The 27,490-nt window shown below is 38.8% G+C and overlaps 1 long non-coding RNA gene across 2 annotated transcripts in view; it reads right to left on the reverse strand.

Moving 5' to 3' along the window:
- Positions 1–768: 768 nt before the first annotated feature.
- LOC147363524 (uncharacterized) overlaps positions 769–27,490 on the reverse strand; it is a 263,643-nt gene continuing 236,921 nt past the window's right edge. For both annotated transcript variants that reach the window (XR_015137239.1, XR_015137238.1), the window contains 2 exons: positions 2,251–2,394; positions 769–1,554 (listed from right to left, as the gene is read on the reverse strand). This is a non-coding gene — a long non-coding RNA (uncharacterized LOC147363524). The remainder of the gene's footprint in view (positions 1,555–2,250; positions 2,395–27,490) is intronic.

Below are 27,490 nucleotides of genomic sequence, written 5' to 3' on the forward strand. Positions count from 1 at the left end.
CTGGTATTCCCATCTCTTTCAGAATCTTCCACAGTTGATTGTGATCCACACAGTCAAAGGCTTTGGCATTGTCAATAAAGCAGAAATAGATGTGTTTCTGGAACTCTCTTGCTTTTTTGATGATCCAGAGGATGATGGCAATCTGATCTATGATTCCTCTGCCTTTTCTAAAACCAGCTTGATCACCTGGAAGTTCACAGTTCACTTATTGCTAAAGCCTGGCTTGGAGAATTTTGAGCATTACTTTACTAGCATGTGAGATGAGTGCAATTGTGCGGTAGTTTGAGCATTCTTTGGCATTGCCCTTCTTTGGGATTGGAACGAAAACTGACCTTTTCCAGTCCTATGGCCACTGCTGAGTTTTCCAAATTTGCTGGCATATTGAGTGCAGCACTTTCACAGCATCATCTTTCAGGATTTTAAACAGCTCCACTGGAATTCCATCACCTCCCCTAGCTTTGTCCGTAGTGATGCTTCCTAAGGCCCACTTGACTTCACATTCCAGGATGTCTGGCTCTAGGTCAGTGATCACACCATTGTGATTATCTGGGTCGTGAAGATCTTTTTTGTACAGTTCTCCTGTGTATTCTTGCCACCTGTTCTTAATATCTTCTGCTTCTGTTAGGTCCATACCATTTCTGTCCTTTATCGAGCCCATCTTCATATGAAATGTTCCCTTGGTATTTCTAATTTTCTTGAAGAGTGCTCTAGTCTTTCCCATTCTGTTGTTTTCCTCTATTTCTTTGCATTGATCGGTGAAGAAGGCTTTCTTATCTCTCCTTGCTATTCTTTGGAACCCTGCATTCAGATGCTTATATCTCCTTTTCTCCTTTGCTTTTCACTTCTCTTCTTTTCACAGCTATTTGTAAGGCCTCCCCAGACAGCCTTACATTTTGCTTTTTTGCATTTCTTTTTCTTGGGGATGGTCTTGATCCCTGTTTCCTCTATAGTGTCAAAAACCTCTGTCCATAGTTTATCAGGCACTCTGTCTATCAGATCTAGTCCCTTAAATCTATTTCTCATTTCCACTGTATAATCATAAGGGATTTGATTTAGGTCATACCTGAATGGTCTAGTGGTTTTCCCTCCTTTCTTCAATTTCCGTCTGAATTTGGCAGTAAGGATTTCATGATCTGAGCCACAGTCAGCTCCTGGTCTTGTTTTTGCTGACTGTATAGAGCTTCTCCATCTTTGGCTACAAAGAAAATAATCAATCTGATTTCAGTATTGACCACCTGTTGATGTCCATGTGTAGAGTCTTTTCTTGTATTGTTGGAAGAGGGTGTTTGCTATGACCAGTGTGTTCTCTAGGCAAAACTCTATTAACCTTTGCCCTGCTTCATTCCATACTCCAGGGCCAAATTTGCCTGTTACTCCAGGTGTTTCTTGACTTCCTACTTTTGCATTCCAGTCCCTTATAATGAAAAGGACATCTTTTTTTGGTGTTAGTTCTAAAAGGTCTTGTAGGTCTTCATAGAACCATTCAACTTCAGCTTCTTCAGTGTTACTGGTTGGGGCATAGGCTTGGATTACCATGATATTGAATGATTTGCCCTGGAAATGAACAGAGATCATTCTGTCATTTTTGAGATTGCATCCAAGTACTGCATTTTGGACTCTTGTTGACCATGATGGCTACTCCATTTCTTCTAAGGGATTCCTGCCCATAGTAGTAGATATAATGGTCATGTGAATTAAATTCACTCATTCCAGTCCATTTTAGTTCACTGATCCCTAGAATGTCAATGCTCAATCTTACCATCTCTTGTTTGACCACTTCCAATTTGCCTTGATTCATGGACCTGACATTCCAGGTTCCTATGCAATATTGCTCTTTATAGCATTGGACCTTGCTTCTATCACCAGTCACATCCACAACTGGGTATTCTTTTTGCTTTGGTTCCATCCCTTCATTCTTTCTGGAGTTATTTCTCCACTGATCTCCAGTAGTATATTGGGCACCTACGGACCTGGGGAGTTCCTCTTTCAGTATCCTATCATTTTGCCATTTCATACAGTTCATGGGGTTCTCAAGGCAAGAATACTGAAGTGGTTTGCCATTCCCTTCTCCATTGGACCACATTCTGTCAGACCTCTCCACCACGACCCGCCCATCCTGGGTGGGCCCACCCTGCATGGCTTAGTTTCATTGAGTTAGACAAGGCTGTGGTCCATGTGATCAGATTGGCTAGTTTTCTGTGATTACGGTTTCAGTGTGTCTGCCCTCCAATGCCCTCTTGGAACACCTACCGTCTTACTTGGGTTTCTCTTGGACGTGTGGTATCTCTTCACAGCTGTTACAGCTAAGTGTAGCCGCTGCTCCTTTCCTTGGACAAGGGATATCTCCTCACAGTTGCCCCTCCTGACCTTGAACGCTGAGTAGCTCCTCTCGGGCTATAGATTAAGTAAAAAACAAACAAACATTGTAGTCCAGGACAGAAACAGCTGCTGATTTTGGATCACATGTTTATCTGTGCTCCCCGAATTTCCCAGGGCATATTTAGATCTCCAAGTTATGAAAAGGAGGAAGCTCTGCTCTCATATTCAGTTTAAAGCTGGGTGAAAATAAGAGATAGAGGGCCTTTTGGGAAAAATCTGGAAAATCACAGGAAACATTCAAATAAAAATTTCATTGATCTCCATTAGTATAGTTTCATACAAGACTGCATAGTTTATTTCATACAAGGCTGCAACAGTTTATTTGGTAGAATTTCAGAGTTGGATAATGCTATAGACAAAATTTATATGTGTAGCCTAAACCTCAATGTGGTGATATTCTGAGGTGGGGCCTTTGGGAGGTGATTAGGTCATTACAGTCACACCATCATGTACTGAAGTAGTGCCCTTCTAAAAGGAACTCCAGAAAGTCCCCTCACTGCTTAAACCATGTGAGAACACAGCAAAAAGAAGGCTATGAAACAGACTCAAATCTGCTGGTACCTTATTCTTCGACTCTCAGCCTTCAGCTTTGTAAGAAATAAATTTCTATTGTTTAAATGCTACCCAGTCTATGGTATTCTGTTATAGCAGCGCAAATGGACTAAGGTAGACAAATAACTTCAAGATCAGAAAAGATAATGCAGAAAATTTAAGGGCATGGGCTCCGAAGTCAAACAGTTTGGGCTCTATTTCTTGACTGTAATATTCCTCCATCTTCTAGATAGATGAAGCCAATGGAATTGAAGAAGAATATCTCACAGAAACCTCTCAGGAACTTTTCATGCTCTTTCCCCATTTCTGACTAAGTGGAATGGATATGACTCCAATAGCCAAGGACATGGCATGTGGTGTTGACAGAGTCCCTATCTGCCTACATCCCTGAATAATGGCAGAGCCTATCAACATGGGCTCCTAAATGATCACAAAAAGGAGACCTGCACTGCTCACATGTTCACCTGCCGGACACTACCATGTGTGCAAGACCCAAACTCCTAATGTTGCAAGTCATTTTATATGTGGGTGGTTTATTATAGCAGTCATCATTACCCTAACAAATACACCCATTTACATGTGTCACTTATCCAGGGAGAAAGCTTTCTAAGTTCTCAAAGATTTTGGCTTTTTAGGTATTTTTCAATTCTTCATTTAAATTTTGCAATGTCTGAAAAAGTGAAGTTTTTCTTTTACCTGTGATGTATCATGGGGAACAATAAAGAGTATAGGATCAGAGCATGATTAGAATTTTATTGATGACCCAAGGCAAAATAAAATTCAGCCTGCTCTTTTGCAGAAATATTAGATCTGCTGCTCTTTCAGCAGTAAAATCCTCTTTTGTCAGCAGCTACTGAGAGTAGATATGACTCAGAGGACACATAAAAGCATACATGTAAGGGTTGCCGTCTATGGGGTCGCACAGAGTCGGACACGACTAAAGCGACTTAGCAACAGCAGCAGCAGAAAGGTACTTAGCTATTATGTTTAGAAAACCAATTTTTTCAACTTAAGTGCATTCTAATATTTCATATTTTAAATAATCAAAATCACATTCAAAATGCAGAATCTCAGAAACATTGTGTTCTTCTATCCGTGTCCTAATTGCATGACACAGAAGACAGGTACAAAGGCACACAACGATATGCAGAAAATCACAAATTTTATATCTCTAAAAGAACTTAAAGATCACTGAGCACCACAGAGGAAGAAAGCAAGGCCTGGAAATATTGTGAACTACACAACATCATTCTAAAATAGGTAGGACTAAAATTCAATTCCCACAAAGCCTTAAATATAGACTCTTTGGCCTTTACAGAAAAAGTGTGCAGATCTCTGATTTATCAGAAGAAATGAAAAGCACTGAAAATAGTAAGTATGCAGACAAATATAAAAGAACACCTTTCCTCCTTTTTTACTTTATTTTAATTTGTTAAAGCAAAAGTAATAGAAGTGGATTCTGAGTTTTAAGCACACACAGAAGTAAAACATATGACAATAACAGGAGAAATAATACAGTGGGACTAAACAGAAGCATGTGCTTGTGTTCAGTCTCGTCTGACCCTGCAACCCCATGGATTACAGCCCACCAGACTCCTTGGTCCGTCTCTTCTGTCTCCTACATTGGCAGGCAGATTCTTTACCACTGTACCACCTGGGAAGCCCCCAGATTAAAGCATAGCACTGTAATATTCTTATAACATATATGAAGGGATATGTATAAGATCAGACTGATATAATAAATACCATAGACTGGATGACTTAAACAACCAGCATTAATTTCTCACAGTTTTGGAGGCAGAAAAGTCCCAGAGCAAGGTGCTAGCCAATTCTGTTCTTGATGAAAGCCCTTTTCCTGGTTTGTAGATGACAATCTCTTGCTGTATATCCATGTGGAGAAGAGAGAAATCTTCTCTCTCATGTCTCTTTTTATAAGGGTATTAATCCCATCATGGTGGTTGCACCCTAATGAACCAAATGCCTCTCAAAAGCTTCACCTCCAAATACTATCATGTGGGGGGGATTAGGGCTTCTGCATATGAATTTGAGGGGGACACAAACATTCAGTCCATAGCATGGAATAATATTAACTCAAGTTAAGTTGTGATAAGTTAAAGACATATATATTAAAATCTACAGCAAAATCTCAAATAAATAAAACGAGATATAAAGAAAGAATAGTAAAAAAAATATTCAATTAATCAAAAATAAAAAAGAAAAGGAGGGGATAAAACAAAGAATGGAGAAAAGATACTCAATATCGCTCATTATTACAGATATGCAAATCAAAACTACAATAAGGTATCACCTCACACTGGTCAGAATGTCCATCATCAGAAAATCTACAAACAATAAATGCTAGAGAGGGTGTGGAGAAAAGGGAACTTTCTTGCACACTGTTGGTAGCAATTTAAATTGATACAGCTACTATGGAGAATAGTACAGCGGTTCCTTAAAAAACTAAAAACAGAACTACCATAAAATCCAACAATCCCACCCCTGGGCATATACCCAAAGAAAACCATAATTTAAAAAGATACATGCACCCCAATGTTCATTGCAGCACTATTTACAAGTCGGACATGGAAGCAACATATATGTCCATCCACAGATGAATGGGTAAATAAGAGGTGGTACATATAAACAATGGAATATTACTCAGCCTTAGAAAGGAATGAAATTGTGCCATTTGCAGAGACATGGATAGACCTAGAGACTGTTGTAAGAGGGAAGCAAGTCAGAAGGAGAAAAACAAACCTTATATAATATAGCTTATACGTGTAATCTAAAAATTTGAAACAGATGAACTTATCTGCAAAGCAGAAATACAGACATAGATGTAGAGAATAAATGAATGGAAACCAAAGGTGGAAGGGGGAGTGGGACGAATGGGGAAATTTCGATTGACATATATACACTACCATATATAAAATAGGTAACTAATGAGAACCTACTGTATAGCACAGGGAACTCTATCCATTGTTCTGTGGTGATCTAAATCAGAAATAAATCTAAAAAAACAGGAAATGTATGTATATGTATGGCTGATTCACTTTACTGTGCAGCAGAAACTAACACAACATTGAAAAGCAACTATACTCCAATAAAAAGTAATTTTTAAAAATCTATGAATAAGTCTACCAAGGCTTAAAGTCAGCAGTTTCAGTTCTCTAGACAAATAAAAACAAACTTCTCTTTTTAAAAAAGATGATACAAGGATCATCTTTGTCTTAATGATACAAGGATCAAAGAATATAAAAGATTTGAAAAACATTATCAAACAGTTTAAAAACATTAGTTGAAACAGGTTAACTGGGATTTGTACAACTATAGAAACCAACTGCAGAACTCACATTCTTTTGAAGCACACATGGAACATTTACAAGATAGACCATGTAGAGAGCCAGAAAAACAAGCCTTAATTTTATAGGACTGAAAATATACAGAATACAATGTCAAACTAAATCAGAATTATATTAAAAAGCAATAACAAAGTTACTTGTAATAGCCCCAAATATTAGGAAGTAAGTATAATTCTAAACAAAACATGAGTCTAAGAAAAAAGTCACAGATAAACAGAAAATATTTTTACCTGCATGATAAGGGAAACAACAAACATACTAAATTTTGTGGGATGCAATTAAGACAAACTTTAAAAAGTAATTTATATCTTTAGATGCATATATTAAAGCAGAAACATTTAAAATCAATGATCTATGACTCACTATAAATAACAAGAAAAAATAAGATCAAATTAAACTTAGAGTAAGTAAAGGGAGGAAAGAATAACATAAATGTGGAAATCACTGGTGTATAATGTAAACAAACATTAAAGAAAACCAGCAAAACTGAAACTCACTGGCAAGTACCATCAAATATTTGAGGAAAAAAAAACTACAATCCTACAATCTTAAACCAATGTTTTCCTAAAATATATATGGTTCAAACATTTCAATTAAAAAGAAGACATTGTCAGAATGTATAAAAATACACGGCACAATTATATACTATCCTAAAAAATGCTTCAAATATAAAGATATAGATAGATTTAAAGTAAATTAATGGAAAAGCACATGCTTTACAAATATTAATTATAAAGTTGCATCTTAGTGTGTTCAGGTTGCTGTCATAGCCTGGTATTTATCTCACAATCTTGGAGACTGTGAAGTTGAAGATCAGCGTGCCAGCAGATTCCATGTCTGGTAAAGGCCTGCTTCTTGATTTACAGAAGCCTGTCTTCTCATTGTTTTCTCTCCTGGCAGTAAGGGACAAGGGAGCTTTCTTGAATACCTCTTATAAGAGTACTAATCTTACCATGTGTTATAAGGGTGCAGCCTTCATGACCTAATCATCTACCAAAGGCCCCACCTCCAAATACCATCACACTAGATATTGTTATTTAAACATATGAATTTTGGAGACACAAATCTTCAGTCTGTAATCTCCGGGGTAGTTGTATTAAGATTAGACAAAATAAATTTTACAGCAAGAAATACTAGTAAGGATAAATTGACTCAGACAGTGAAGAATCTGCCTGCAATGCAGGAGACCTGGGTTCGATCCCTGGGTCGGGAAGATCCCCTGGAGAAGGGAATGGCTGCCCACTCCAGTACTCTTGCCCAGAGAATTCCATGAACACAGGAGCCTGGTGAGCTACAGTCCATGGTGTCACAAAGAGTTGGACACAACTGAGCAACTAACACTTTCAAAGATAAAGGAATCCTAATGATAAAAATATCAACTCATCAAGATGGCATAGCAATCCCAAATATATGTGCACCTAGAAATAGAATTAAAATGAAGTAAACCTGACAATTTAAGGAGAAATAAATAAATAGTTCAATATTTCAAAACTCTTTCTTAATAATTGACAAAACCAGTAGACAGAAAATCAGTATGAATATAGAAGACTGAATTAACTATAAACTGACATTCATAAAATATTTCAATGACAGAAAATACACTTTCAAGTACACAGGTATATTCACCAAGATAAACTATGTGTTAATCATAAATCAAGTTATAATAATTTTAAAAGACTGAACAAAGTTTATATTGATATTCTTCCTTTATAAAAATAAAATATTTTGGAAGAAGCCTCTTAATAGGTATACGGAAACCTACCTTATACACTGGATGACACAATCCAACTAAAAATAATGTCATCAATTGGACTTTAAAAATTAGTATTCTATTTTCTTTTCCAGGTTATTTTATAAAGTAATATCCCACAATGTATGAAAGAAAGCCTGTTAGTAAGGAAAGTTTTTTGACTAATATATCAAAAGGTAAATGATCAAAACTCAAATATTCTGAAAACCAGAATATTTGAGAATATTGCAAGCAATGTGTTCATATTATATCAAAAGCAATAAATAATAAAAGTCCTAGAACATTCTTTCAAATAATTGAAATATTTTATGGAAATTGTGTGAGTCATCTCAAAGAAGAGAAGAGTACTGGTGAGTCAAATTCTTTTCTCATTCAAATAGGATTTATGGAAAGAACCCAAGGTTGTTTTTCATGTTGTATTTAGCACTCTACAAAAAAAAAATTTCTATTTAGAGTAGATAATCTACCAAGATAAAACTGGCCAAGCTATAATGTGAATACACATAAGGCTATGTGGAGAAGGCAATGGCAACCCACTCCAGTACTCTTTCCTGGAAAATCCCATGGATGGAGGAGCCTGGCAGGCTGCAATCCATGGGGTCGCTGAGGGCCAGACATGACTGAGCAACTTCACTTTCACTTTTCACTTTCATGCATTGGAGAAGGAAATGGCAACCCACTCCAGTGTTCTCACCTGGAGAATCCCAAGGACAGGGAAGCCTGGTTGGCTGCCGTCTATGGGGTCGCACAGAGTCGGACACGACTGAAGCGACTTAGCAGTAGCAGCATAAGGCTATGTAGGCCTGATCTTTTTTTTTTACTAATCCAGTAGTGGAATGGTGCTGTGTATGTTTTCTTTAAGTATATATGGCTTGATTTGGTTTGGATTTTAATCTAGAAGGCATCTAGTGCTGACATGTATGACATGATATGGATTGAGACAACAAAGAACAAGGAGAGTCTTGGATATCTATGATCAAAGTCAAAAGTATTAAAGAGGTATTAATATGTGGTTATTAAGAAGCCCAGAAAACAAAAAATAAAAAAAGAAGAAGAAAAAAAATATGCTGGGAGAGCAAAAAAATCAAAACACTGGCATATAGAGGTTAAAAAGTAATTTGGAAGCAATGATTAAAGAAAGGTTGAATCTGAGCCCAGAGAAACAAAAAGAACAGATAAGAGAGAGGTTTGCCAATTACTATAGAAGTTAAAGAAAGTAAAAAGCAGGTCAAGAACATAAAGTGTACAGATCAAGCCTCATGTCCATAATTTGTATAGAACTGGAGCTCAAAAACAGAAAGTAGGTTCCAAGTACTCAGGGATTAACCTAGGATGACAGGTGAAAAGCTAGACCTAGAGGTACATAAGAGTCTAAATCAAAAACCCACCAAAAGCAACTACATTTTGGCAAGGAAAACCAAGACAAATAGATTAGCCAAGACCTTAAAAAGTGAGATCCTGGATACATAAATATAGCCACTGAGCAGATAAGCACACATAATTGCTATGTATATGAAGCTTCACCTGGATCTACATATAAGTAGCCTGGTTAACAGGGAAACGAGTAAAAAGTTGGGCCTGAAGCTGACCCAAGATCCTCTGAAATATGCAACCTTCCCAAAAGCAGACCCAAGACCAGGGAAAATACAGCAATCAGGCGGAAAGCCTCACTTACTAGGAGCAAAAATAGGGCAGGAAACTACCTTGACCATTTCTACCATAAAGACTGAGTTTTTCAAAGAGGTTTAAAGGAACATTAAATTTTATGTATCTTTTACATAATTCAGCTATTTATATATATCAATAGTGCTAAAATAATTTCATAAAATGCTGAATGAAGAACCACAGCAAAGATAAAAATCATGGGCTGAAAATCTGATAACCCTATGAGCGTAAACTTAAGCACATAAAAGGCCATGTCTACCATATTAGTAAAAGATGTTTATTAAATGAAATATTATTGTCTATTTTCCTCTACAATAAAAGCAGTTAAAAGACCATCGATTATCTCCAGATTTTATAAAGAATCTGTTTTCACAAAAGTCTCCTAATTGAGTCTCCAATCTCTAGAGAACAAGTAAGCACGATCATGCTCAACAGAGCATGTGAAGGCAGACAGGGATCAGGCACAGTGCTGAGCATGGTCTAAATGGCGTGACAGGGGTGGGCTGGATCACTGCCCTCAACTCCGCCTCTGTTATCCCTATAAAGTTGACTTCACTGAGGACTCACACTCCCTGAGCCCGAACAGACATGGGGAAAATGTGCTTAAATCATTTAACCGCTTTCCCTGTCCTTTCTCGTTGCCTTTCTTTTACTACCAAGCTTTTGGGCTCCTCTCTAGCTTTCTCTTCCCAAATTCTGAAAAAGTCTCATCTCTAGTATCCTAGACTCCCCGTCAGGACATAGGTATCTCTTGCTAGAGCTTCTCCCAAGAATTGAATCCTGGCCCCAAATTCAGGGTTCAGTTCTGAAGTTGGTGTAGATTTCTCTTTGCTTCTGGTTTAAACACAAACGTCAATCATTTTCTAGAGTGCTTCATTTGTCTGTCACCACAGAAACCTTGTTATTGACTACTGCGTCCTGCACCCATGCACATTCGCCCCATCACCAGTCTTAAGCTACTTGCTAGTCTACTTTAATACTTACAGAACATTCACCCAACCTCTTTCACAGAGCAGGTCCCTCTAGAATAAGCTTGCTTCCACTCTCCAAGGCTAGTATACACCCTCTTAACACTCACTTAATAAGAGTAACTATATTACATGAAGCAGTTCTTAGTGCCAAGTTTCAAGCCATGGGCTATATGAAAAGAAAGTTACTAAGACAACCCATTGTGATTTCCCAATCTCCCCAGATAGGTTTATCAGGATAACAGAGACTATAAGAGAGAGGCTTGGGATCATTTTGTTCCCTCAACAAACCACTGGGAGAGCATTTCTGAGTGTACAAAGGACATCTGAGCTAATTACAGAGTTAAATAGAAAGTAGCTACAGCTAATGGTAAAACTAATGAATTATGAAGTCATTTCACCATCATTTCCTTCAGGTTTAAAATGAAGAAGGTGGGCTAGGTCATCTCTGAGGCCTCCTTAAGCTCTAAAAATCTATTGTCTGTAGAGAGTACCTCCATTTAAACTGACATTTTATGTTAAACATACAAAAACTTATTGACATACAAACAAACATATAAAAACTTAGAATGCATTCTGTAAGTACCAGTATAGCATCAGTATGGCTAAAGCCTGAAGTTTTAAAGGAAAATAGAAAGCAGACGCTTAAGAATAGAGAAGCCATGACTTAATAATTTGTGCAGTACCTATGAGTTTTGAATGATAAGGCACTTGAATCCACAAAGCATTTGACAAATTCCAGTTCATAACCATTTGTTTATCAGCATATTTGCAGATCCCCAAGTGTGGTGGAGTTTGTAAATGTAGTATTATATAGGAATGCAGTATGTATTATTATTCAGTAAATGATATCATGGAATAAGAAATTTTACAAAATTTATTTCATCATTTCAAAATTTATGGTCATAAAGGCAATTTGACAATGTCAGCAGGGTGAGGAACACAGCGCTCCATCTCCCTGGTCATAACCAAATGGCCCCAATTTCCAGTCATTCATGTTTTCTGGAACATGGGTCTCCATTTCAAAATGTCCTAATAGTTATGAATGACTTGTTTCCAATATAAATACTAATGTGTTTTTCTATCAGATTAGTTCATTATGGAATAATGTACATCAATTTCATGCGTAATTTGCACTTTTATAGCTGAAACATCAAGAAGAAACATTATCATTAAATGTTGATTCATGAAGCTAAAAAAAAAAATCATTTTTAATTCAAGCCCATGTTTATCAGGCCAGCAAGAACAGAGAATTTTGCAGAGACATCACACTGCTTCCCAAGGGGTCTCCACTTTCCCATATCAATGTCTACCCCTGTTTGCTGGCTGCTGCTTTCAAGGCAGAATTTCTAGGCATAGAAAGTTGTTCTGTTCCTAGTAAGAACAGAAATTTCACTCTAAAACAGGGGTCAGCAAACCACTAGCAGGCTATGTGCACTGCCTGCCTGTTCTTAGTTCTAGAACTAAGCATACCTCTTCCACCTGTCTACAAGTTAGGAGGTGCCTTTTTATTTTGACCAACTTTTTTGACAGAACTTTCAAATATGCAGATTTAAAAGTCTCTTTTGTTGAATCAAAATGATTTAAAACAATTGATTTTAATGCTGGCGTCCAAGAGGAGTTACCCTACGTCCAAGGTCAGAGGCAGCGGCCGAGAGTACCAGACTGCCACGGCTCAGGAATGGCCGAGAGGAGCTACCCCACGTCCGAGGTCAGGGGGGGCGACAAGAGGAGTTACCCCGCGTCGGAGGTCAGGGGCGGCGGGCGGGAGGAGCTACCCCACGCCCGAGGCCAGGGGCGGTGGCCGGGAGGAACAACCCCACATCTAAGGAGCCCTGGCTGTGCGGGCGCAGGAGGGCCTAGAGGAGCTATCCCACGTTGAAGGTCAGGAAGGGCTGCCGTGAGGAGATATCCCTCCTCCAAGGTAAGGAGCAATGGCTGCACTTTGCTGGAACAGCCGTAAAGAGATACCCCACGCCCAAGGTAAGAGAAACCCAAGTAAGACGGTAGGTGTTGCAAGAGGGCATCAGAGGGCAAACACACTGAAACCATACTCACAGAAAACTAGTCAATCTAATCACACTAGGACCACAGCCTTGTCTAACTCAATGAAACTAAGCCATGCCCATGGGGCAACCCAAGATGGGCGGGTCATCGTGGAGAGATCTGACAGAATGTGGTCCACTGGAGACGGGAATGGCAACCCACTTCAGTATTCTTGCCTTGAGAACCCCATGAACAGTATGAAAAGGCAAAATGATAGGATATTGAAAGAGGAACTCCCCAGGTCAGTAGGTGCCCAATATGCTACTGGAGATCAATGGAGAAATAACTCCAGAAAGAATGAAGGGATGCAGCCAAAGCAAAAAGAATACCCAGTTGTGGATGTGACTGGTGATAGAAGCAAGGTCTGATGCTGTAAAGAGCAATATTGCATAGGAACCTGGAATGTCAGGTCCATGAATCTAGGCATATTGGAAGTGGTCAAACAAGAAATGGCAAGAGTGAATGTCGACATTCTAGGAATCAGCGAACTGAAATGGACTGGAATGGGTGAATCTAACTCAGATGACCATTATATCTACTACTGGGGGCAGGAATCCCTCAGAAGAAATGGAGTAGCCATCATGGTCAACAAAAGAGTCCAAAATGCAGTATTTGGATGCAATCTCAAAAACGACAGAATGATCTCTGTTCCTTTCCAAGGCAAACCATTCAATATCACAGTAATCCAAGTCTATGCCCCAACCAGTAACACTGAAGAAGCTGAAGTTGAACGGTTCTATGAAGATCTACAGGACCTTTTAGAACTAACACCCAAAAAAGAGGTCCTTTTCATTATAGGGAATGGAATGCAAAAGTAGGAAGTCAAGAAACACCTGGAGTAACAGGCAAATTTGGCCTTGGAATATGGAATGAAGCAGGGCAAAGACTAATAGAGTTTTGCCAAGAAAATGCACTGGTCATAACAAACACCCTCTTCCAACAACACAAGAGAAGACTCTATACATGGACATCACCAGATGGTCAACACCGAAATCAGATTGATTATATTCTTTGCAGCCAAAGATGGAGAAGCTCTATACAGTCAGCAAAAACAAGACCAGGAGCTGACTGTCACTCAGATCGTGAACTCCTTATTGCCAAATTCAGACTGAAATTGAAGAAAGTAGGGAAAACCACTAGACCATTCAGGTATGACCTAAATCAAATCCCTTATGATTATACAGTGGAAGTGAGAAATAGATTTAAGGGCCTAGATCTGATAGACAGAGTGCCTGATGAACTATGGAATGAGGTTCGTGACACTGTACAGGAGACAGGGATCAAGACCATCCCCATGGAAAAGAAATGCAAAAAAGCAAAATGGCTGTCTGGGGAGGCCTTACAAATAGCTGTGAAAAGAAGAGAAGCGAAAAGCAAAGGAGAAAAGGAAAGATATAAACATCTGAATGCAGAGTTCCAAAGAATAGCAAGAAGAGATAAAAAAGCCTTCTTCACCGATCAATGCAAAGAAATAGAGGAAAACAACAGAATGGGAAAGACTAGAGATCTCTTCAAGAAAATCAGAGATACCAAAGGAACATTTCATGCAAAGATGGGCTCGATAAAGGACAGAAATGGTATGGATGTAACAGAAGCAGAAGATATTAAGAAGAGATGGCAAGAATACATAGAAGAATTGTAAAAAAAAAGATCTTCATGACCCAGATAATCATGATGGTGTGATCACTGACCTAGAGCCAGACTTCCTGGAATGTGAAGTCAAGTGGGCCTTAGAAAGCATCACGACAAACAAAGCTAGTGGAGTTGATAGAATTCCAGTTGAGCTATTCCAAATCCTGAAAGACGATGCTGTGAAAGTGCTGCACTCAATATGCCAACAAATTTGGAAAACTCAGCAGTGGCCACAGGACTGGAAAAGGCCAGTTTTCATTCCAATCCCAAAGAAAGGCAATGCCAAAGAATGCTCAAGCTACTGCACAATTGCACTCATCTCACACGCTAGTAAAGTAATGCTCAAAATTCTCCAAGCCAGGCTTCAGCAATATGGGAACCATGAACTTCCTGATGTTCAAGCTGGTTTTAGAAAATCAAATTGCCAACATCCGCTGGATCGTGGAAAAAGCAAGAGAGTTCCAGAAAAACATCTATTTCTGCTTTATTGACTATATCAAAGCCTTTGACTGTGCGGATCACAGTAAACTGTGGAAAATTCTGAAAGGAAAATACCAGACCACCTGATCTGCCTCTTGAGAAATTTGTATGCAGGTCAGGAAGCAACAGTTAGAACTGGACATGGAACAACAGACTGGTTCCAAATAGGAAAAGGAGTACGTCAAGTCTGTATATCGTCACCCTGTTTATTTAACTTATATGCAGCGTACATCATGAGAAACGCTGGGCTGGAAGAAACACAAGCTAGAATCAAGATTGCCAAGAGAAATATCAATAACCTCAGATATGCAGATGACACCACCCTTATGGCAGAAAGTGAAGAGGAACTCAAAAGCCTCTTGATGAAAGTGAAAGTGGAGAGTGAAAAAGTGGGCTTAAAACTCAACATTCAGAAAACGAAGATCATGGCATCGGGTCCCATCACTTCATGGGAAATAGATGGGAAACAGTGGAAACAGTGTCAGACTTTATTTTTCTGGGCTCCAAAATCACTGCAGATGGTTATTGCAGCCATGAAATTAAAAGACGCTTACTCCTTGGAAGGAAAGTTATGACCAACGTAGACAGCATATTCAAAAGCAGAGACATTACTTTGCCAACAAAGGTTCGTCTAGTCAAGGCTATGGTTTTTCCTGTGGTCATGTATGGATGTGAGAGTTGGACTCTGAAGAAGGCTGAGCGCCGAAGTATTGATGCTTTTCAACTGTGGTGTTGGAGAAGACTCTTGAGAGGCCCTTGGACTGCAAGGAGATCCAACCAGTCCATTCTGAAGTAGATCAGCCAAGGGATTTCTTTGGAAGGAATGATGCTAAAGCTGAAACTCCAGTACTTTGGCCACCTCATGTAAAAAGTTGAATCATTGAAAAGACTCTGATGCTGGGAGGGATTGGGGGCAAGAGGAGAAGGGGACGACAGAGGATGAGATGGCTGGATGGCATCACTGACTCGATGGATGTGAGTCAGTGAACTCTGGGAGTTGGTGATGGACAGGGAGGCCTGGCGTGCTGCGATTCATGGGGTCGCAAAGAGTCGGACATGACTGAGCAACTGATCTGATCTGAGTACGTTTTTAAATGGTTGCAAAAAGAAAAAAAGAAGAAAAATATTTCAAAACATTTAAAATTTTTATGAATGCAAATTTCAGCATACAATAAATAAAATTTAAAACACAGCCAGCTTCCAGGTGGCCCTAGGGGTAAAAGATCCAGTTTCCAATGCAGGAGACACAAGAGACATGATGTTGATCCTTGAGTCAGGAAGAGTTTTTGGAGTAAGAAGCGGCAACCCACTCAAGTATTCTTCCTTGAAAAATTCCATGGGCAGAGGATCCTGGCAGGCTACAGTCCATGGGGCTGCAAAGAGTTGGACACGGTGAGCACACACACACAGCTTCACTTGTTTATATACTGTCTGTGGCTGTTTTCCTGCTATAGCAAAGTCAAAATGTCTCAACAGAAACCATATAACCTACAATTTATACTTACTATCTGATCCTTCAGAGAAAAAGTTTGCTGATCCCTGTGCTAGGACATCAAGGAAATTGCCTGAGGCCCATATTCCATCCCACAAATGGAAATACATTCTGTTTCCCATCCCTTATACAAAGTCAAATTTAAAAGTTAAAATTTTGCTTTAGCACAGAAGATCTCTATAAAAATACCTCTGTTTTTCATTCTAAAATGTCTCCCATGGTTTTTAAGGCTTAGTATAAAACAGCATCTCTACTTTTCCCTGTTTTCTTCCTTGCAGGGAACCCACTATTCTGATTATCCTATTTAATCCATTCTATTCTTCTCTGGCCCCAGTCCCAAACAGATGTCTTCAAAGCACTCCCTGCAGTGAGAATTTATTTTCTATTTGTTTGTATCTGTCACTGGAGAATATACTCAATGAGCTGGGGTCTAAACATATTTTTCACCATCACCATCTTATAGTACTCTTTCAAAAGTATTTAGTGATTGGTGACATGAGCAGCAAGGCAGCATGGGACGCTCCCTTTGTCTCTCCCCTTCAGTCTACAACTAGGAAAACAAACATTACTCAACAAATGTTCCTCTGCCCAATATACGAAGAGGGATCCACACGTTTGCACATCTGAAGGTGGGTGGATGAAATATACAAAGGAGGCAGACCAAGGAACAGTGGAGGTAGTGCCCATGGTTTCAGTCTATGGTCCCCAGGAGCGAAGCCCACAGCTCAGAGCACCTGGCAGCAGCAAGGGAGCTAAGCACACAACTTGAACTTCCTGGCCAAAGAGGGAGGATGCAGTTCAGTCAGTTCAGTTGCTCAGTTATGTCCGACTCTTTGCAACCCTATGGACTGCAACACGTCAGGCCTCCCTGACCATCACCAACTCCCAGAACTTACTCAAACTCATGTCCATTTAGTCACTGATGCCATCCAGCCATCTCATCCTCTGTCGTCCCCTTCTCCTCCTGCCCCCAATCCCTCCCAGCATCAGAGTCTTTTCCAATGAGTCAACTCTTCACATGAGGTGGCCAAAGTACTGGAGTTTCAGCCTCAGCATCAGTCCTTCCAATGAACACCCAGGACTGATCTCTTTTAGGACGGACTGGTTGGATGTCCTTGCAGTCCAAGGGACTCTCAAGAGGCTTCTCCAACACCACAGTTCAAAAGCATCAATTCTTTGGTGCTCAGCTTTCTTTATTGTCCAACTCTCACATCCATACATGACTACTGGAAAAACCATAACTGACTAGATGGACGTTTATTGGCAAAGCAATGTCTCTGCTTCCTAATATGCTGTTTAGTTTGGTCATAACTTTTCTTCCAAGGAGTAAGCATCTTTTAATTTCATGGCTGCAGTCACCATCTGCAGTGATTTGGGAACCCAAAAAAGAAAGTCTATCACTGTTTCCATTGTTTCCCCATCTATTTGCCAGGAAGGGATGGGACCAGATGCCATGATCTTAGTTTTCTGAATGTTGAACTTTAAGCCAACTTTCTCACTCCTCTCTTTCACTTTCATCAAGAGGCTCTTTTGTTCTTTCTTGCTTTCTGCCATAAGGGTGCTGTCATCGGCAATCTTGATTCCAGCTCGTGCTTCATCCAGTCCAGCATTTTGCATGATGTACTCTGCATATAAGTTAAATAAGCAGGGTGACAATATACAGCCTTGACGTATTCCTTTCCCAATTTGGAACCAGTCTGTTGTTCCATGTCCAGTTCTAACTGCTGCTTCTTGACCTGCATACAGATTTCTCAGGAGGCAGGTCAGGTGGTCTGGTATTCCCATCTGTTGAAGAATTTTCCACAGTTTGTTGTGGACCTGTATCCATAAGGAACTGGGAGTAGGAGCCACAGGGCCAACCACCCAGTCCCTTCAGCTGCAGTAATCCCCATGACTCCAGTCCTATTGCTTGCAGCTGTGACACCCATGAATGCCACAATGCCAGATATGGCAGAGGCACCCAACTCCCCCCCACACACTTCTCCTCCTCTGCCATAATGACAGTACCTATAACCCATGCAACCCTGGACATGGTAAAGGCCTTCATCACACTGGTGATCCCAGCAACATCAGCAACCCAGGCAGCAGCAGGACACCAGTGTCCCGTGAGACACAAATGATGAAGGCACTAGCATAACTCTGGCAGAGATGGTAGAGGGTGGAAATATGGCCAGAGGCAGCTCAGGTAAGAGAAACCAAAAACTTGAGCTATGGCACCACCCACTGAAAAACAAATAAACAAAAAAGTCTGTATTAAATAAACTGTTGAATTGTTAGAATCAAAGTTTAAAAAGCATTACCTAAATTTAAAAGGTGTTAGCTGGGGACTTCCTTGATAATCCAGTGGCTAAGACTCCTTACTCCCAATGCAGGGGGCCCAGGTTTCATCCCTGATCAGGGAATATCCCACATGCCAGACTAAGAGTTACATGCCACAGTAAAGAGTTGGCAGGCTGCAACTAAAGATCTCACATACTGCAATGAAGATCAAAGACCCCATGTGCTGCAACTAAGAGCTGGTATAGCCAAATTAAAAAAAAAAAAAGTGTTAGCTATTTCAAATGTGCAAGCGGAAGAACAGCTCATCAAGCACCATGAAAAACACAGTAACACAGTACCACAAAAAGAAAATGACAATCCCCCACAATCTAATCTTAAAGTCGTAGAAGTTTATAATCTTAAAGAGAATTCAAAATGGCTGTCATGAAAAAGCTCAGTGAGCTTCAAGGAAACTCAGAAAGGCAGTACAATGAACTGAAGAATAAAATTAATGAACAGAAGGAATACTTTACCAAAGAGACTGAAACTCTAAAAAGAAAGCTAAACAGAAATTCTGGAACTAAAGAACTCAATAAATGAGATGAATAATGCAATAAAAAGCACTGGATATAAGGAAGTCCATATGGAAGAGAAAATCAGCGGGCTTGAAGACAGAAATATTGACATGATTCAGGTAAGAGAGGAAAGAGTATCTTTTTTATTTAATGAAGAAAACTACACGAATTTTTCAACTCCATCAAGAAAAGCAACATAAGGATAATGAGGATCCCAAAAGTAAAAGAAAGGGATAAGTGAGCAGAGAGTTTATTTAAAAATACAATAGCTGAGAATTTCCCAAACCTAGAGAAGGAATTGTATACACAAGTCCACGAAGCTAAGAGAGTACCTAATTATCTCAATACAAAAAGACTTTCTTCAAAACATATTATATTAAAACTGTCAAAAGTCAATGATAAAGAAAGAATTTTAAAGGGAAAAAAAGATGACAACCTACAACAGAAATCCCATTAGGCTGTCAGCAGATTTCTCAGCAGAAACATTGCAGCCCAGTAGAGAGCTGAATAACATACCAAAATACTGAAAGACTAAAAACGATCATCCAAGATTATTCTATTCAACAATGTCATCTTTTAGACATGAAGGAGAAATGAAGTCTCTCCCAGGCAAAAAAAAAAAAAAGCTGAGGGAGTTCATTACCACTAGACCTGCCTTTAAAAAAAAAAAATGTTGAAAGGAGCTCTTCTCCTTGAAACCAAAAGGAAAAAGTGCACAAAACTTTGGGTAAGGTGATAAACAGACAGAATCAGAAATTTTCAGCTCTATATCAGAATGTTGTTGAACACTGATTATAGCAAAAATAACTATAGCTACTTCAACTTGGTAACAAACTCACAACATAAAAAGGGATAATTTGAGACAGTACAAACCTCAAAGGGGAAAAGGAAAAAATAAAATTCATATAGGCAAATGAAGATAAGATGCTATCAGCAGAAAAAGGACTATATTATCTATGAGATGTTTTCTGAAAACCTCATGGTAATAACAAAAAACAAATCTAGACCAACGACATAAAGCATTTAATACAAAAAGGAAACTGAGTAAAGCATTACAGAATACTACCAAGCTAAAACGGCAGACAGGAACAAGGAAAAAATAATGGAGCTATAGAGCAACCAGAAAACAAAAGATAAGGTGGCAATACTAAGGCCTCATCTATCAATAATCACTGTAAATGTAAATAACTGAATTCACCAACCAAAAGACAGTGGCTAGATGGATTAAAAAATAAGACTCAAGTATATGCTGCCTCCAGGAGATATACCTCAGCTCTAAAACATGGGCTCAAAATGAAGGGATGCAAGATGATATTCCAAGCAAAATGGAAGCCAAAAGAATGCAGAGCTAGTCATCTTATGTCAGGCAAAATAAACTTCATCTTAAAAAGATAACAAGAGACAAAGATGGGCATTATATAATGAAAAGGGAACAACTGATCAAGAAGACATACTAAATGTTAATACATATGTACCAACCATAGAAACACAAAGACATATGTAGCAATTATTAATAGACCTAAAAGGAGAATATGATAACTCAATAATGACAAGGAACTTCAACACTCCACTTATATCAAAAAATAGATCGTACAAACAGAAAGTCAACAGGAAACATAGGCCTTAAATGAAACATTAGATCAGATGCCCTTAACAGATTTATATAAAACATTTCAGCCTAATGAACTAAAATGCATGTTCTTCTGAAGTCCATACAGAGCATTCTCAGTGATTAAAACATATGTATACTTATGGATGATTCATGTTGCTGTATGGCAGAAACCAATGCAATATTGTAAAGCGATTATCCTTCAATTAAAAATAAATTTTAAAAGCTATATGTGAGAACACAAAACAAGTCTCCATACATTTTAAAAGATTGATATCAGATCTTCTCTAAGCACAATATGAAACTAGAAATCAACTACAAGAAGAAAGAGGGAAAATCACAAGTAAGTAGAGACTAAACAACATGCTGCTCAACAACTATTGGATCAACAAAGAAATTAAAGGAGAAATCAAAAATACCTGAAGACAAACAAAAATGAAATATAACATACCAAAATCTATTGGATACAGCAAAAGTGGTACAAAACGAAAACTTGACAGAAATACAGGCCTACTTCAAGAAACTACAAACATCTCAAACAATCTAACCTTATACTTAAAGGAACAAGAAAAAGAAGAAGAAAGCCCAAAGTCAATAGAAGGAACGAAATATTAAAAATCAGAGTGATGATACATGAAAAAGAAACTAAAAAGACAATAGAACAGATCAATAAAACTAAAAGTTTGTTCTTTGCAAAGATATGGCAAAATTGGCTGGACTTGTTAAGGAAAAAAAAAAGAGAATGCTGACATAAATAAAATCAGAAAAACAAATGGAGAAACAACAACAGATACCACAGAAATACAATGGGTTACAAGAGAATATTACGAAAAGCTATAAGCCAACAAACTGGACAACCTAGAAGAAATGGATGAAAGACAAATATCGTATGATCTTTCTCATTCATATGTGGAATATTAAAAAATGAAAAACAAACAAACAAAAAAAGCAAAACAAATGTGTAGATACAGAAAAGAATCTGGTGGTTACCAGAAGCAAAGAGGACTGAAGGAGGATGAAATGGGTAAAGGGGGTCGACTATATGGTGATGAATAAAAACTAGACTTTTGGTGGTGAGCATGCAGTAGTGTATTCAGAAATTGAATTAAAATATTGTACATATGAAACTTATGTAATATTATAAGCTAACGCTTACTTCAGTTCAGTTGCTCAGTCATGTCCGACTCTTTGTGACCCCATGCACTGCAGCATGCCAGGCCTCCCTGTCCATCACCAACTCTCGGAGCTTGCTCAAACTCATGTCCATTGAGTCAGCGATGCCATCCAGCCATCTCATCCTCTGGCATCCCCTTCTCCTCCTGCCCTAAATCTTTCCCAGCATCAGGGTCTTTTCAAATGAGTCAGTTATTTGCATATATATGTGCAAATTGGAGTTTCAGCTTTAGCATCAGTCCTTCCAATGAACACCCAGGACTGATCTCCTTTAGGATTCACTGGTTTGATCTCCTTGCAGTCCAAGGGACTCTCAAGAGTCTTCTCCAACACCACAGTTCAAAAGCATCAATTCTTCGGTGTTCAGCTTTCTTCACAGTCCAACTCTAACATCCATACATGACCACTGGAAAAACCATAGCTTTGACTAGATGGACCTTTGTTGACAAAGTAATGTCTCTGCTTTTTAATATGCTATGTAGGTTGGTCATAACTTTTCTTCCAAGGAGCAAGCATCTTTTAATTTCATGGCTGTAGTCACCATCTGCAGTGATTTTGGAGCCCCAAAAAAGAAAATCTGACACTGTTTCCAGTGTTTTCCCATCTATTTCCCATGAAGTGATGGGACCAGATGCCATGATCTTAGTTTTCTGAATGTTGAGTTTTAAGCCAGCTTTTTCATTCTCCTCTTTCAATTTCATCAAGAGGCTCTTTAGTTCTTCTTCGCTTCCTGCCAGAAGTGTGGTGTCATCTGCATATCTGAGGTTATTGATGTTTCTCCCGGCAATCTTGATTCCAGCTTGTGCTTCATCCAGCCTGGCATTTTGCATGATGTACTCCACATATAAGTTAAATAAGCACGGTAACAATATACAGCCTTGACGTACTCCTTTCCCAATTTGGAGCTAGTCTGTTACCTCAATATTTTAAAATGTATTTAGTACACTTAGCACTAAGTTTCCTAACACATGGAAGTTGCTTAATAAAACCCAAATGATTGAATGAATGAATAAGCAAGTTAAGTTAAGGCTATAAGAACCAGGAAAGAAAAGAGTAAATAAAGGATTTTTTGAAAGCACACTTTCTTTTTCACAAAAAAAGTTCTCATTTATTTGAAAATTAAGGTTACAACTTATGGCACATTGACAATTTACCAGACACTATGCGTAGTTCTTTTCCTCCTATGGCCTCTGCAACAAATCATCACAAAATGATGGCTTAAACATAAGAGAAATGTATTCTCTCATAGTTCTGGAGGCCAGAAATCAAAAATCAAAATGTCAATAGATCCTCACTCCTTTCAGATCTTCTAACAGAAATTCTTTTCTTGTTTCTTCCAGTCTCTTGTAGCTGTTGACATTCCTTAGCTTGTGGATGCATCACTTCAAAGTCTGCTTCTGTCGTCATTGTCTCTTCTTCAGTGTGTTTGTCTTTTATTTTTTGTCTCATACTAGGATATTTGTCTTTGGATTTAGGACCCATCAGATTAACCTAGGTTGGTCTCATTTTAAGATCCTTAATCTAATTACATCTACAAAGAGCCCTTTTGAAAATAAGGTCCCAGTCAAAGGTTCCAAAGAATCAGAACATGACATATATTTTGGGGGCTACTATTTAACCCACCACATTTAGCATCTGGATACTACTGCATTTTTTATTTTCTTAATTCCTAACAGTTACTATCCTTTCTCAAATTTAAAAACTTTAATAAATATAATGGGAAAACAAGCATTTGAAATTCAGTGTGTCAGGATTTAAGACTATTCCCTTAACATGGCATTTTATTGCCTACACAGCAGACAGGGCCACTTTCTGAACTGCCCAATCTCACAGGCTGAGTCCTGAGCCACACTAAATCTTATGTTTCCCCTTTCCTGCTTACACAGCATATGGCCCACCTGGAGCACAAAAATAGAAGCTATTTCACAATTCCCAACTCAGATTCTTTACCATCTGAGCCACCAGGGAAGCCCATTCCCAACTACATTCTAGGCTAATCTGACACTGTTACCCACCGCCCCTAAAATTATGTTCCTGTCTCTTTTGGTAAGTTTTACTTGATGTTCATTGTGTTCATGGCAAATTAAACTCACTGGATATCCACCACTGATAAGCAGTGTGTATAAGAAATTCTAAAAGATTTCTTTTTTTTAACCTTTACTGCAGCAACCTTACAGAAGTAGAGAATATTTTCTAATTGGGATGTAAATCATACTGGAGCATCTTAAATGGAGACAAGGAAGTAGGGCATAATGAAGGAATTCTCTGGCCACTTTGAATCAGACATGCCAGGAGTTGGTGATGGACAGGGAAGCCTGGTGTGCTGCAATCCATGGAGTCACAGTCAGACACAACTGGACGACTGAACTGAACTGAGTGACCGTCTGGTGAATGTAAACCGTGTGAATTTCTCCATCCCCCTTTAAATCATGTAGCTCAAAATTTACATAAAGTTAGTTCCTTGTGAAAATCCCCCTCGTAGTGACATGAGAGAATTTATGTGCTTCCATTAGTGAACAATTTGCTCCTTTCTGCAGCTGGATCAGAACTGTTACACATCATGCCATCTCAAAGGGAAAATACAGTCAAGGAAATGGAAGGGTCAAAAGCCAACCACCTGGAAATTTATGTCAGTTTTTATGTGCAGGCTCCTTCACCACAAACAAATATCACACTTTAACACCACTGCACAACAAAGGAAAACCTTTGACTTGTGGGCTTGTGGGAAAAACAGAATGAAAAAGCGGCATTCATATGAGAGTCAAAACCTATCCTGCACTTTGGTGAAGAATAAAAAGGCTTTGTGGTATGCTTTTTACCTCTGCTGGAGGTGGGGTTCAGGCTGACTCCATGAAGAGGGAACAGACCATGATTGGGCAATTTCCATTGTACCTGATCATTTCCTAGTTTTTGCATCATTTAATACTCACAACTAACCTTGAAAGCAAGCAAAATGCCCTCATTTTAGAGTTGAGGAAATTAAAACTTAGACTACCTAATGACTTATCAAAGGCCATGCAGTTAATTAGTAGCGATGTTGGGTAAGCCAGAGATTCCCATAAGTAAATCTTAACTGCATCAATGATTTTTTTTTCAGCTCCTGTCAGTACATGTAAATATATGCTTTTAAAATAATGACATGCTAAATCTTGCAATCAAGTTATTATAGTATTCTGGTAAATCTGCAAGTGACATGCTGTTTTTGCTCAAGACGACCAGGATATGACATTGTCTCCTCCTATTACACCCAGCCAGCATACTGACTGTCAAATATCCACTGCTGTAATCTGTTTAGCAAGGTCAGATGCTTGATTGCTATGAATAATTGGATGCCATTAATAATGGTCAGCTCCAGGATATAGGAAGGTGGTCAAGCGTGGTAATTGTATTTTGAACTCCAGCAGATTATTTCCTAGGGAGTAGGAAGACAACCACTATGTGGGATACAGTTTCTCTAAATACAATAGAGATAATTGCTTCCCTAGAGGTGAGGGGACAAGCCAAGGGCTCCCTTAATAATTTGTGTGATCAACTTTATAAAGAAACATAGAGGTCAAGGTTTTGCAAGATGAGGCTAATACTGGGAAGAAAGTCTGACCATTGCTGAATGTCCTCAATAGTTAATTATCTCATTCCCTTGTTCAGATCAACAGTTGAGTTTTATGTGTTGGGGGTAGGGGGATCACTAAATAAATCTGGAGGCACCAGTGAGGTCAGATCATTGACTGATTAGTAAATTTAACCCAGCTTATATTCATCCATAAAGGCCAACCATAAATCTTTTACTGTTTAATGTAAATTAAATGTTCACAATATATTAAAAGCTGTAAACACCACAGAATAACTAAATAGGACAACATTATTATCTTTTTTTTTAATCCCTGTCAAAGAATGAAGGATTTTAAAATATCATTTGGGAAATTATCATAAAAATTAGAAACTAAAGAGATTAGGAAAAGGTATATTTACATTCATGTGAAAAGAATAAACTGAAAATGATTTTAGAGGATGATAAAAGACTAGGGTCTGGGTAGTAAATAGAAAAAAGAGCAAAAAATAAAACCATAGAAATATGTAATACTTCAATAGCAACAAGGCATGTTCTATTTCGGGCTTCCCTGTTGGCTCAGCAGTAAAGAATCTACCTTCAATGTTGGAGATGCAGGTTTGATCCCTGGGTCAGGAAGATCCCCTGGAAGAGGGCATAGCAACCGACTCTAGTATTCTTGCCTGGAGAATCCCATGCACAGAGGAGCCTGGCAGGACAGTCCATGGGGTTGCAAAGAGTCTGACACAACCGAAGTGACTTAGCACACACACATGACATGCTCTATTTCAATACCCATTAGTTATCAGTTCCAGACTTGAATATGGAAACTATTTCTTAAATTGGCCAGCAAAATTAGAGAACAAAATTACAATTAAAAATAATCATCAGTTCAGTTCAGTTGCTCAGTCATGTCTGACTCTTTGTGACCCCATGGACTGCAGCACGCCAGGCCTCTCTGTGCATCACCAACTCCCAGAATCTACCCAAACTCATGTCCATTGAGTCAGTGATGCCATCCAACCATCTCATCCTCTGCTGGCCCTTCTTCTCCCACTTCAATCTTTCCCAGAATCAGGGTCTCTTCAAATGAGTCAGTCCTTCACATTAGGTGGCCAAAATATTGGAGTTTCAGCTTCAGCATCAGTCTTTTCAAGGAACAATCAGGAATGACCTCCTTTAAAATGGACTGGTTGGATCTCCTTGCAGTCCAAGGGACTCTCAAGAGTCTTCTCCAACACCACAGTTCAAAAGCATCAGTTCTTTGGTGCTCAGCTTTCTTTATAGTCCAACTCTCACATCCATACATGTCTACTGGAAAAACCATAGCCTTGACTAGACGGATATTTGTTGGCAAAGTAATGTCTCTGCTTTTTAATATGCTGTCTAGGTTGGTCATAACTTTCCTTCCAAGGAGTAAGCATCTTTTAATTTCATGGCTTCAATAACCATCTGCAGTGATTTTTGAGCACCCCCTCAAAAAGTATGCTGCCACTGTTTCCACTGTTTCGCCACCCATTTGCCATGAAGTGATGGGACTGGATACCATGATCTTAGTTTTCTTAATGTTGAGCTTTAAGCCAACTTTTTCATTCTCCTCTTTCACTTTCATCAAGAGGCTGTTTTGTTCTTCACATTCTGCCATAAGGGTGGTGTCATCTGCATATCTGAGGTTATTGATATTTCTCCCAGCAATCTTGATTCCAGCTTGTGCTTCATCCAGCCTAGCATTTGTCATGATGTACTCTGCATATATGATAAATAAGCAGGGTGACAATATACAGTCCTGACATACTCCTTTTCCTCTTTGGAACCAGTCTGTTGTTCCACGCCCAGTTCTAACTGTTGCTTCCTGACCTGCATATAGGTTTCTCAAGAGGCAGGTCAGGTGGTCTGGTATTCCATCTCTTCCAGAATTTTCCACAGTTTATTGTGATCCACACAGTAAGGCTTTGGCATAGTCAATAAAGCAGAAATAGATGTTTTTATGGAACTCTCCTG

Source organism: Bos grunniens, chromosome 11 (assembly GCF_055505025.1).
Source record: "Bos grunniens cultivar Pamir isolate PY7600 chromosome 11, Bosgru_T2T1.0, whole genome shotgun sequence".
Taxonomy (NCBI): domain Eukaryota; kingdom Metazoa; phylum Chordata; class Mammalia; order Artiodactyla; family Bovidae; genus Bos; species Bos grunniens.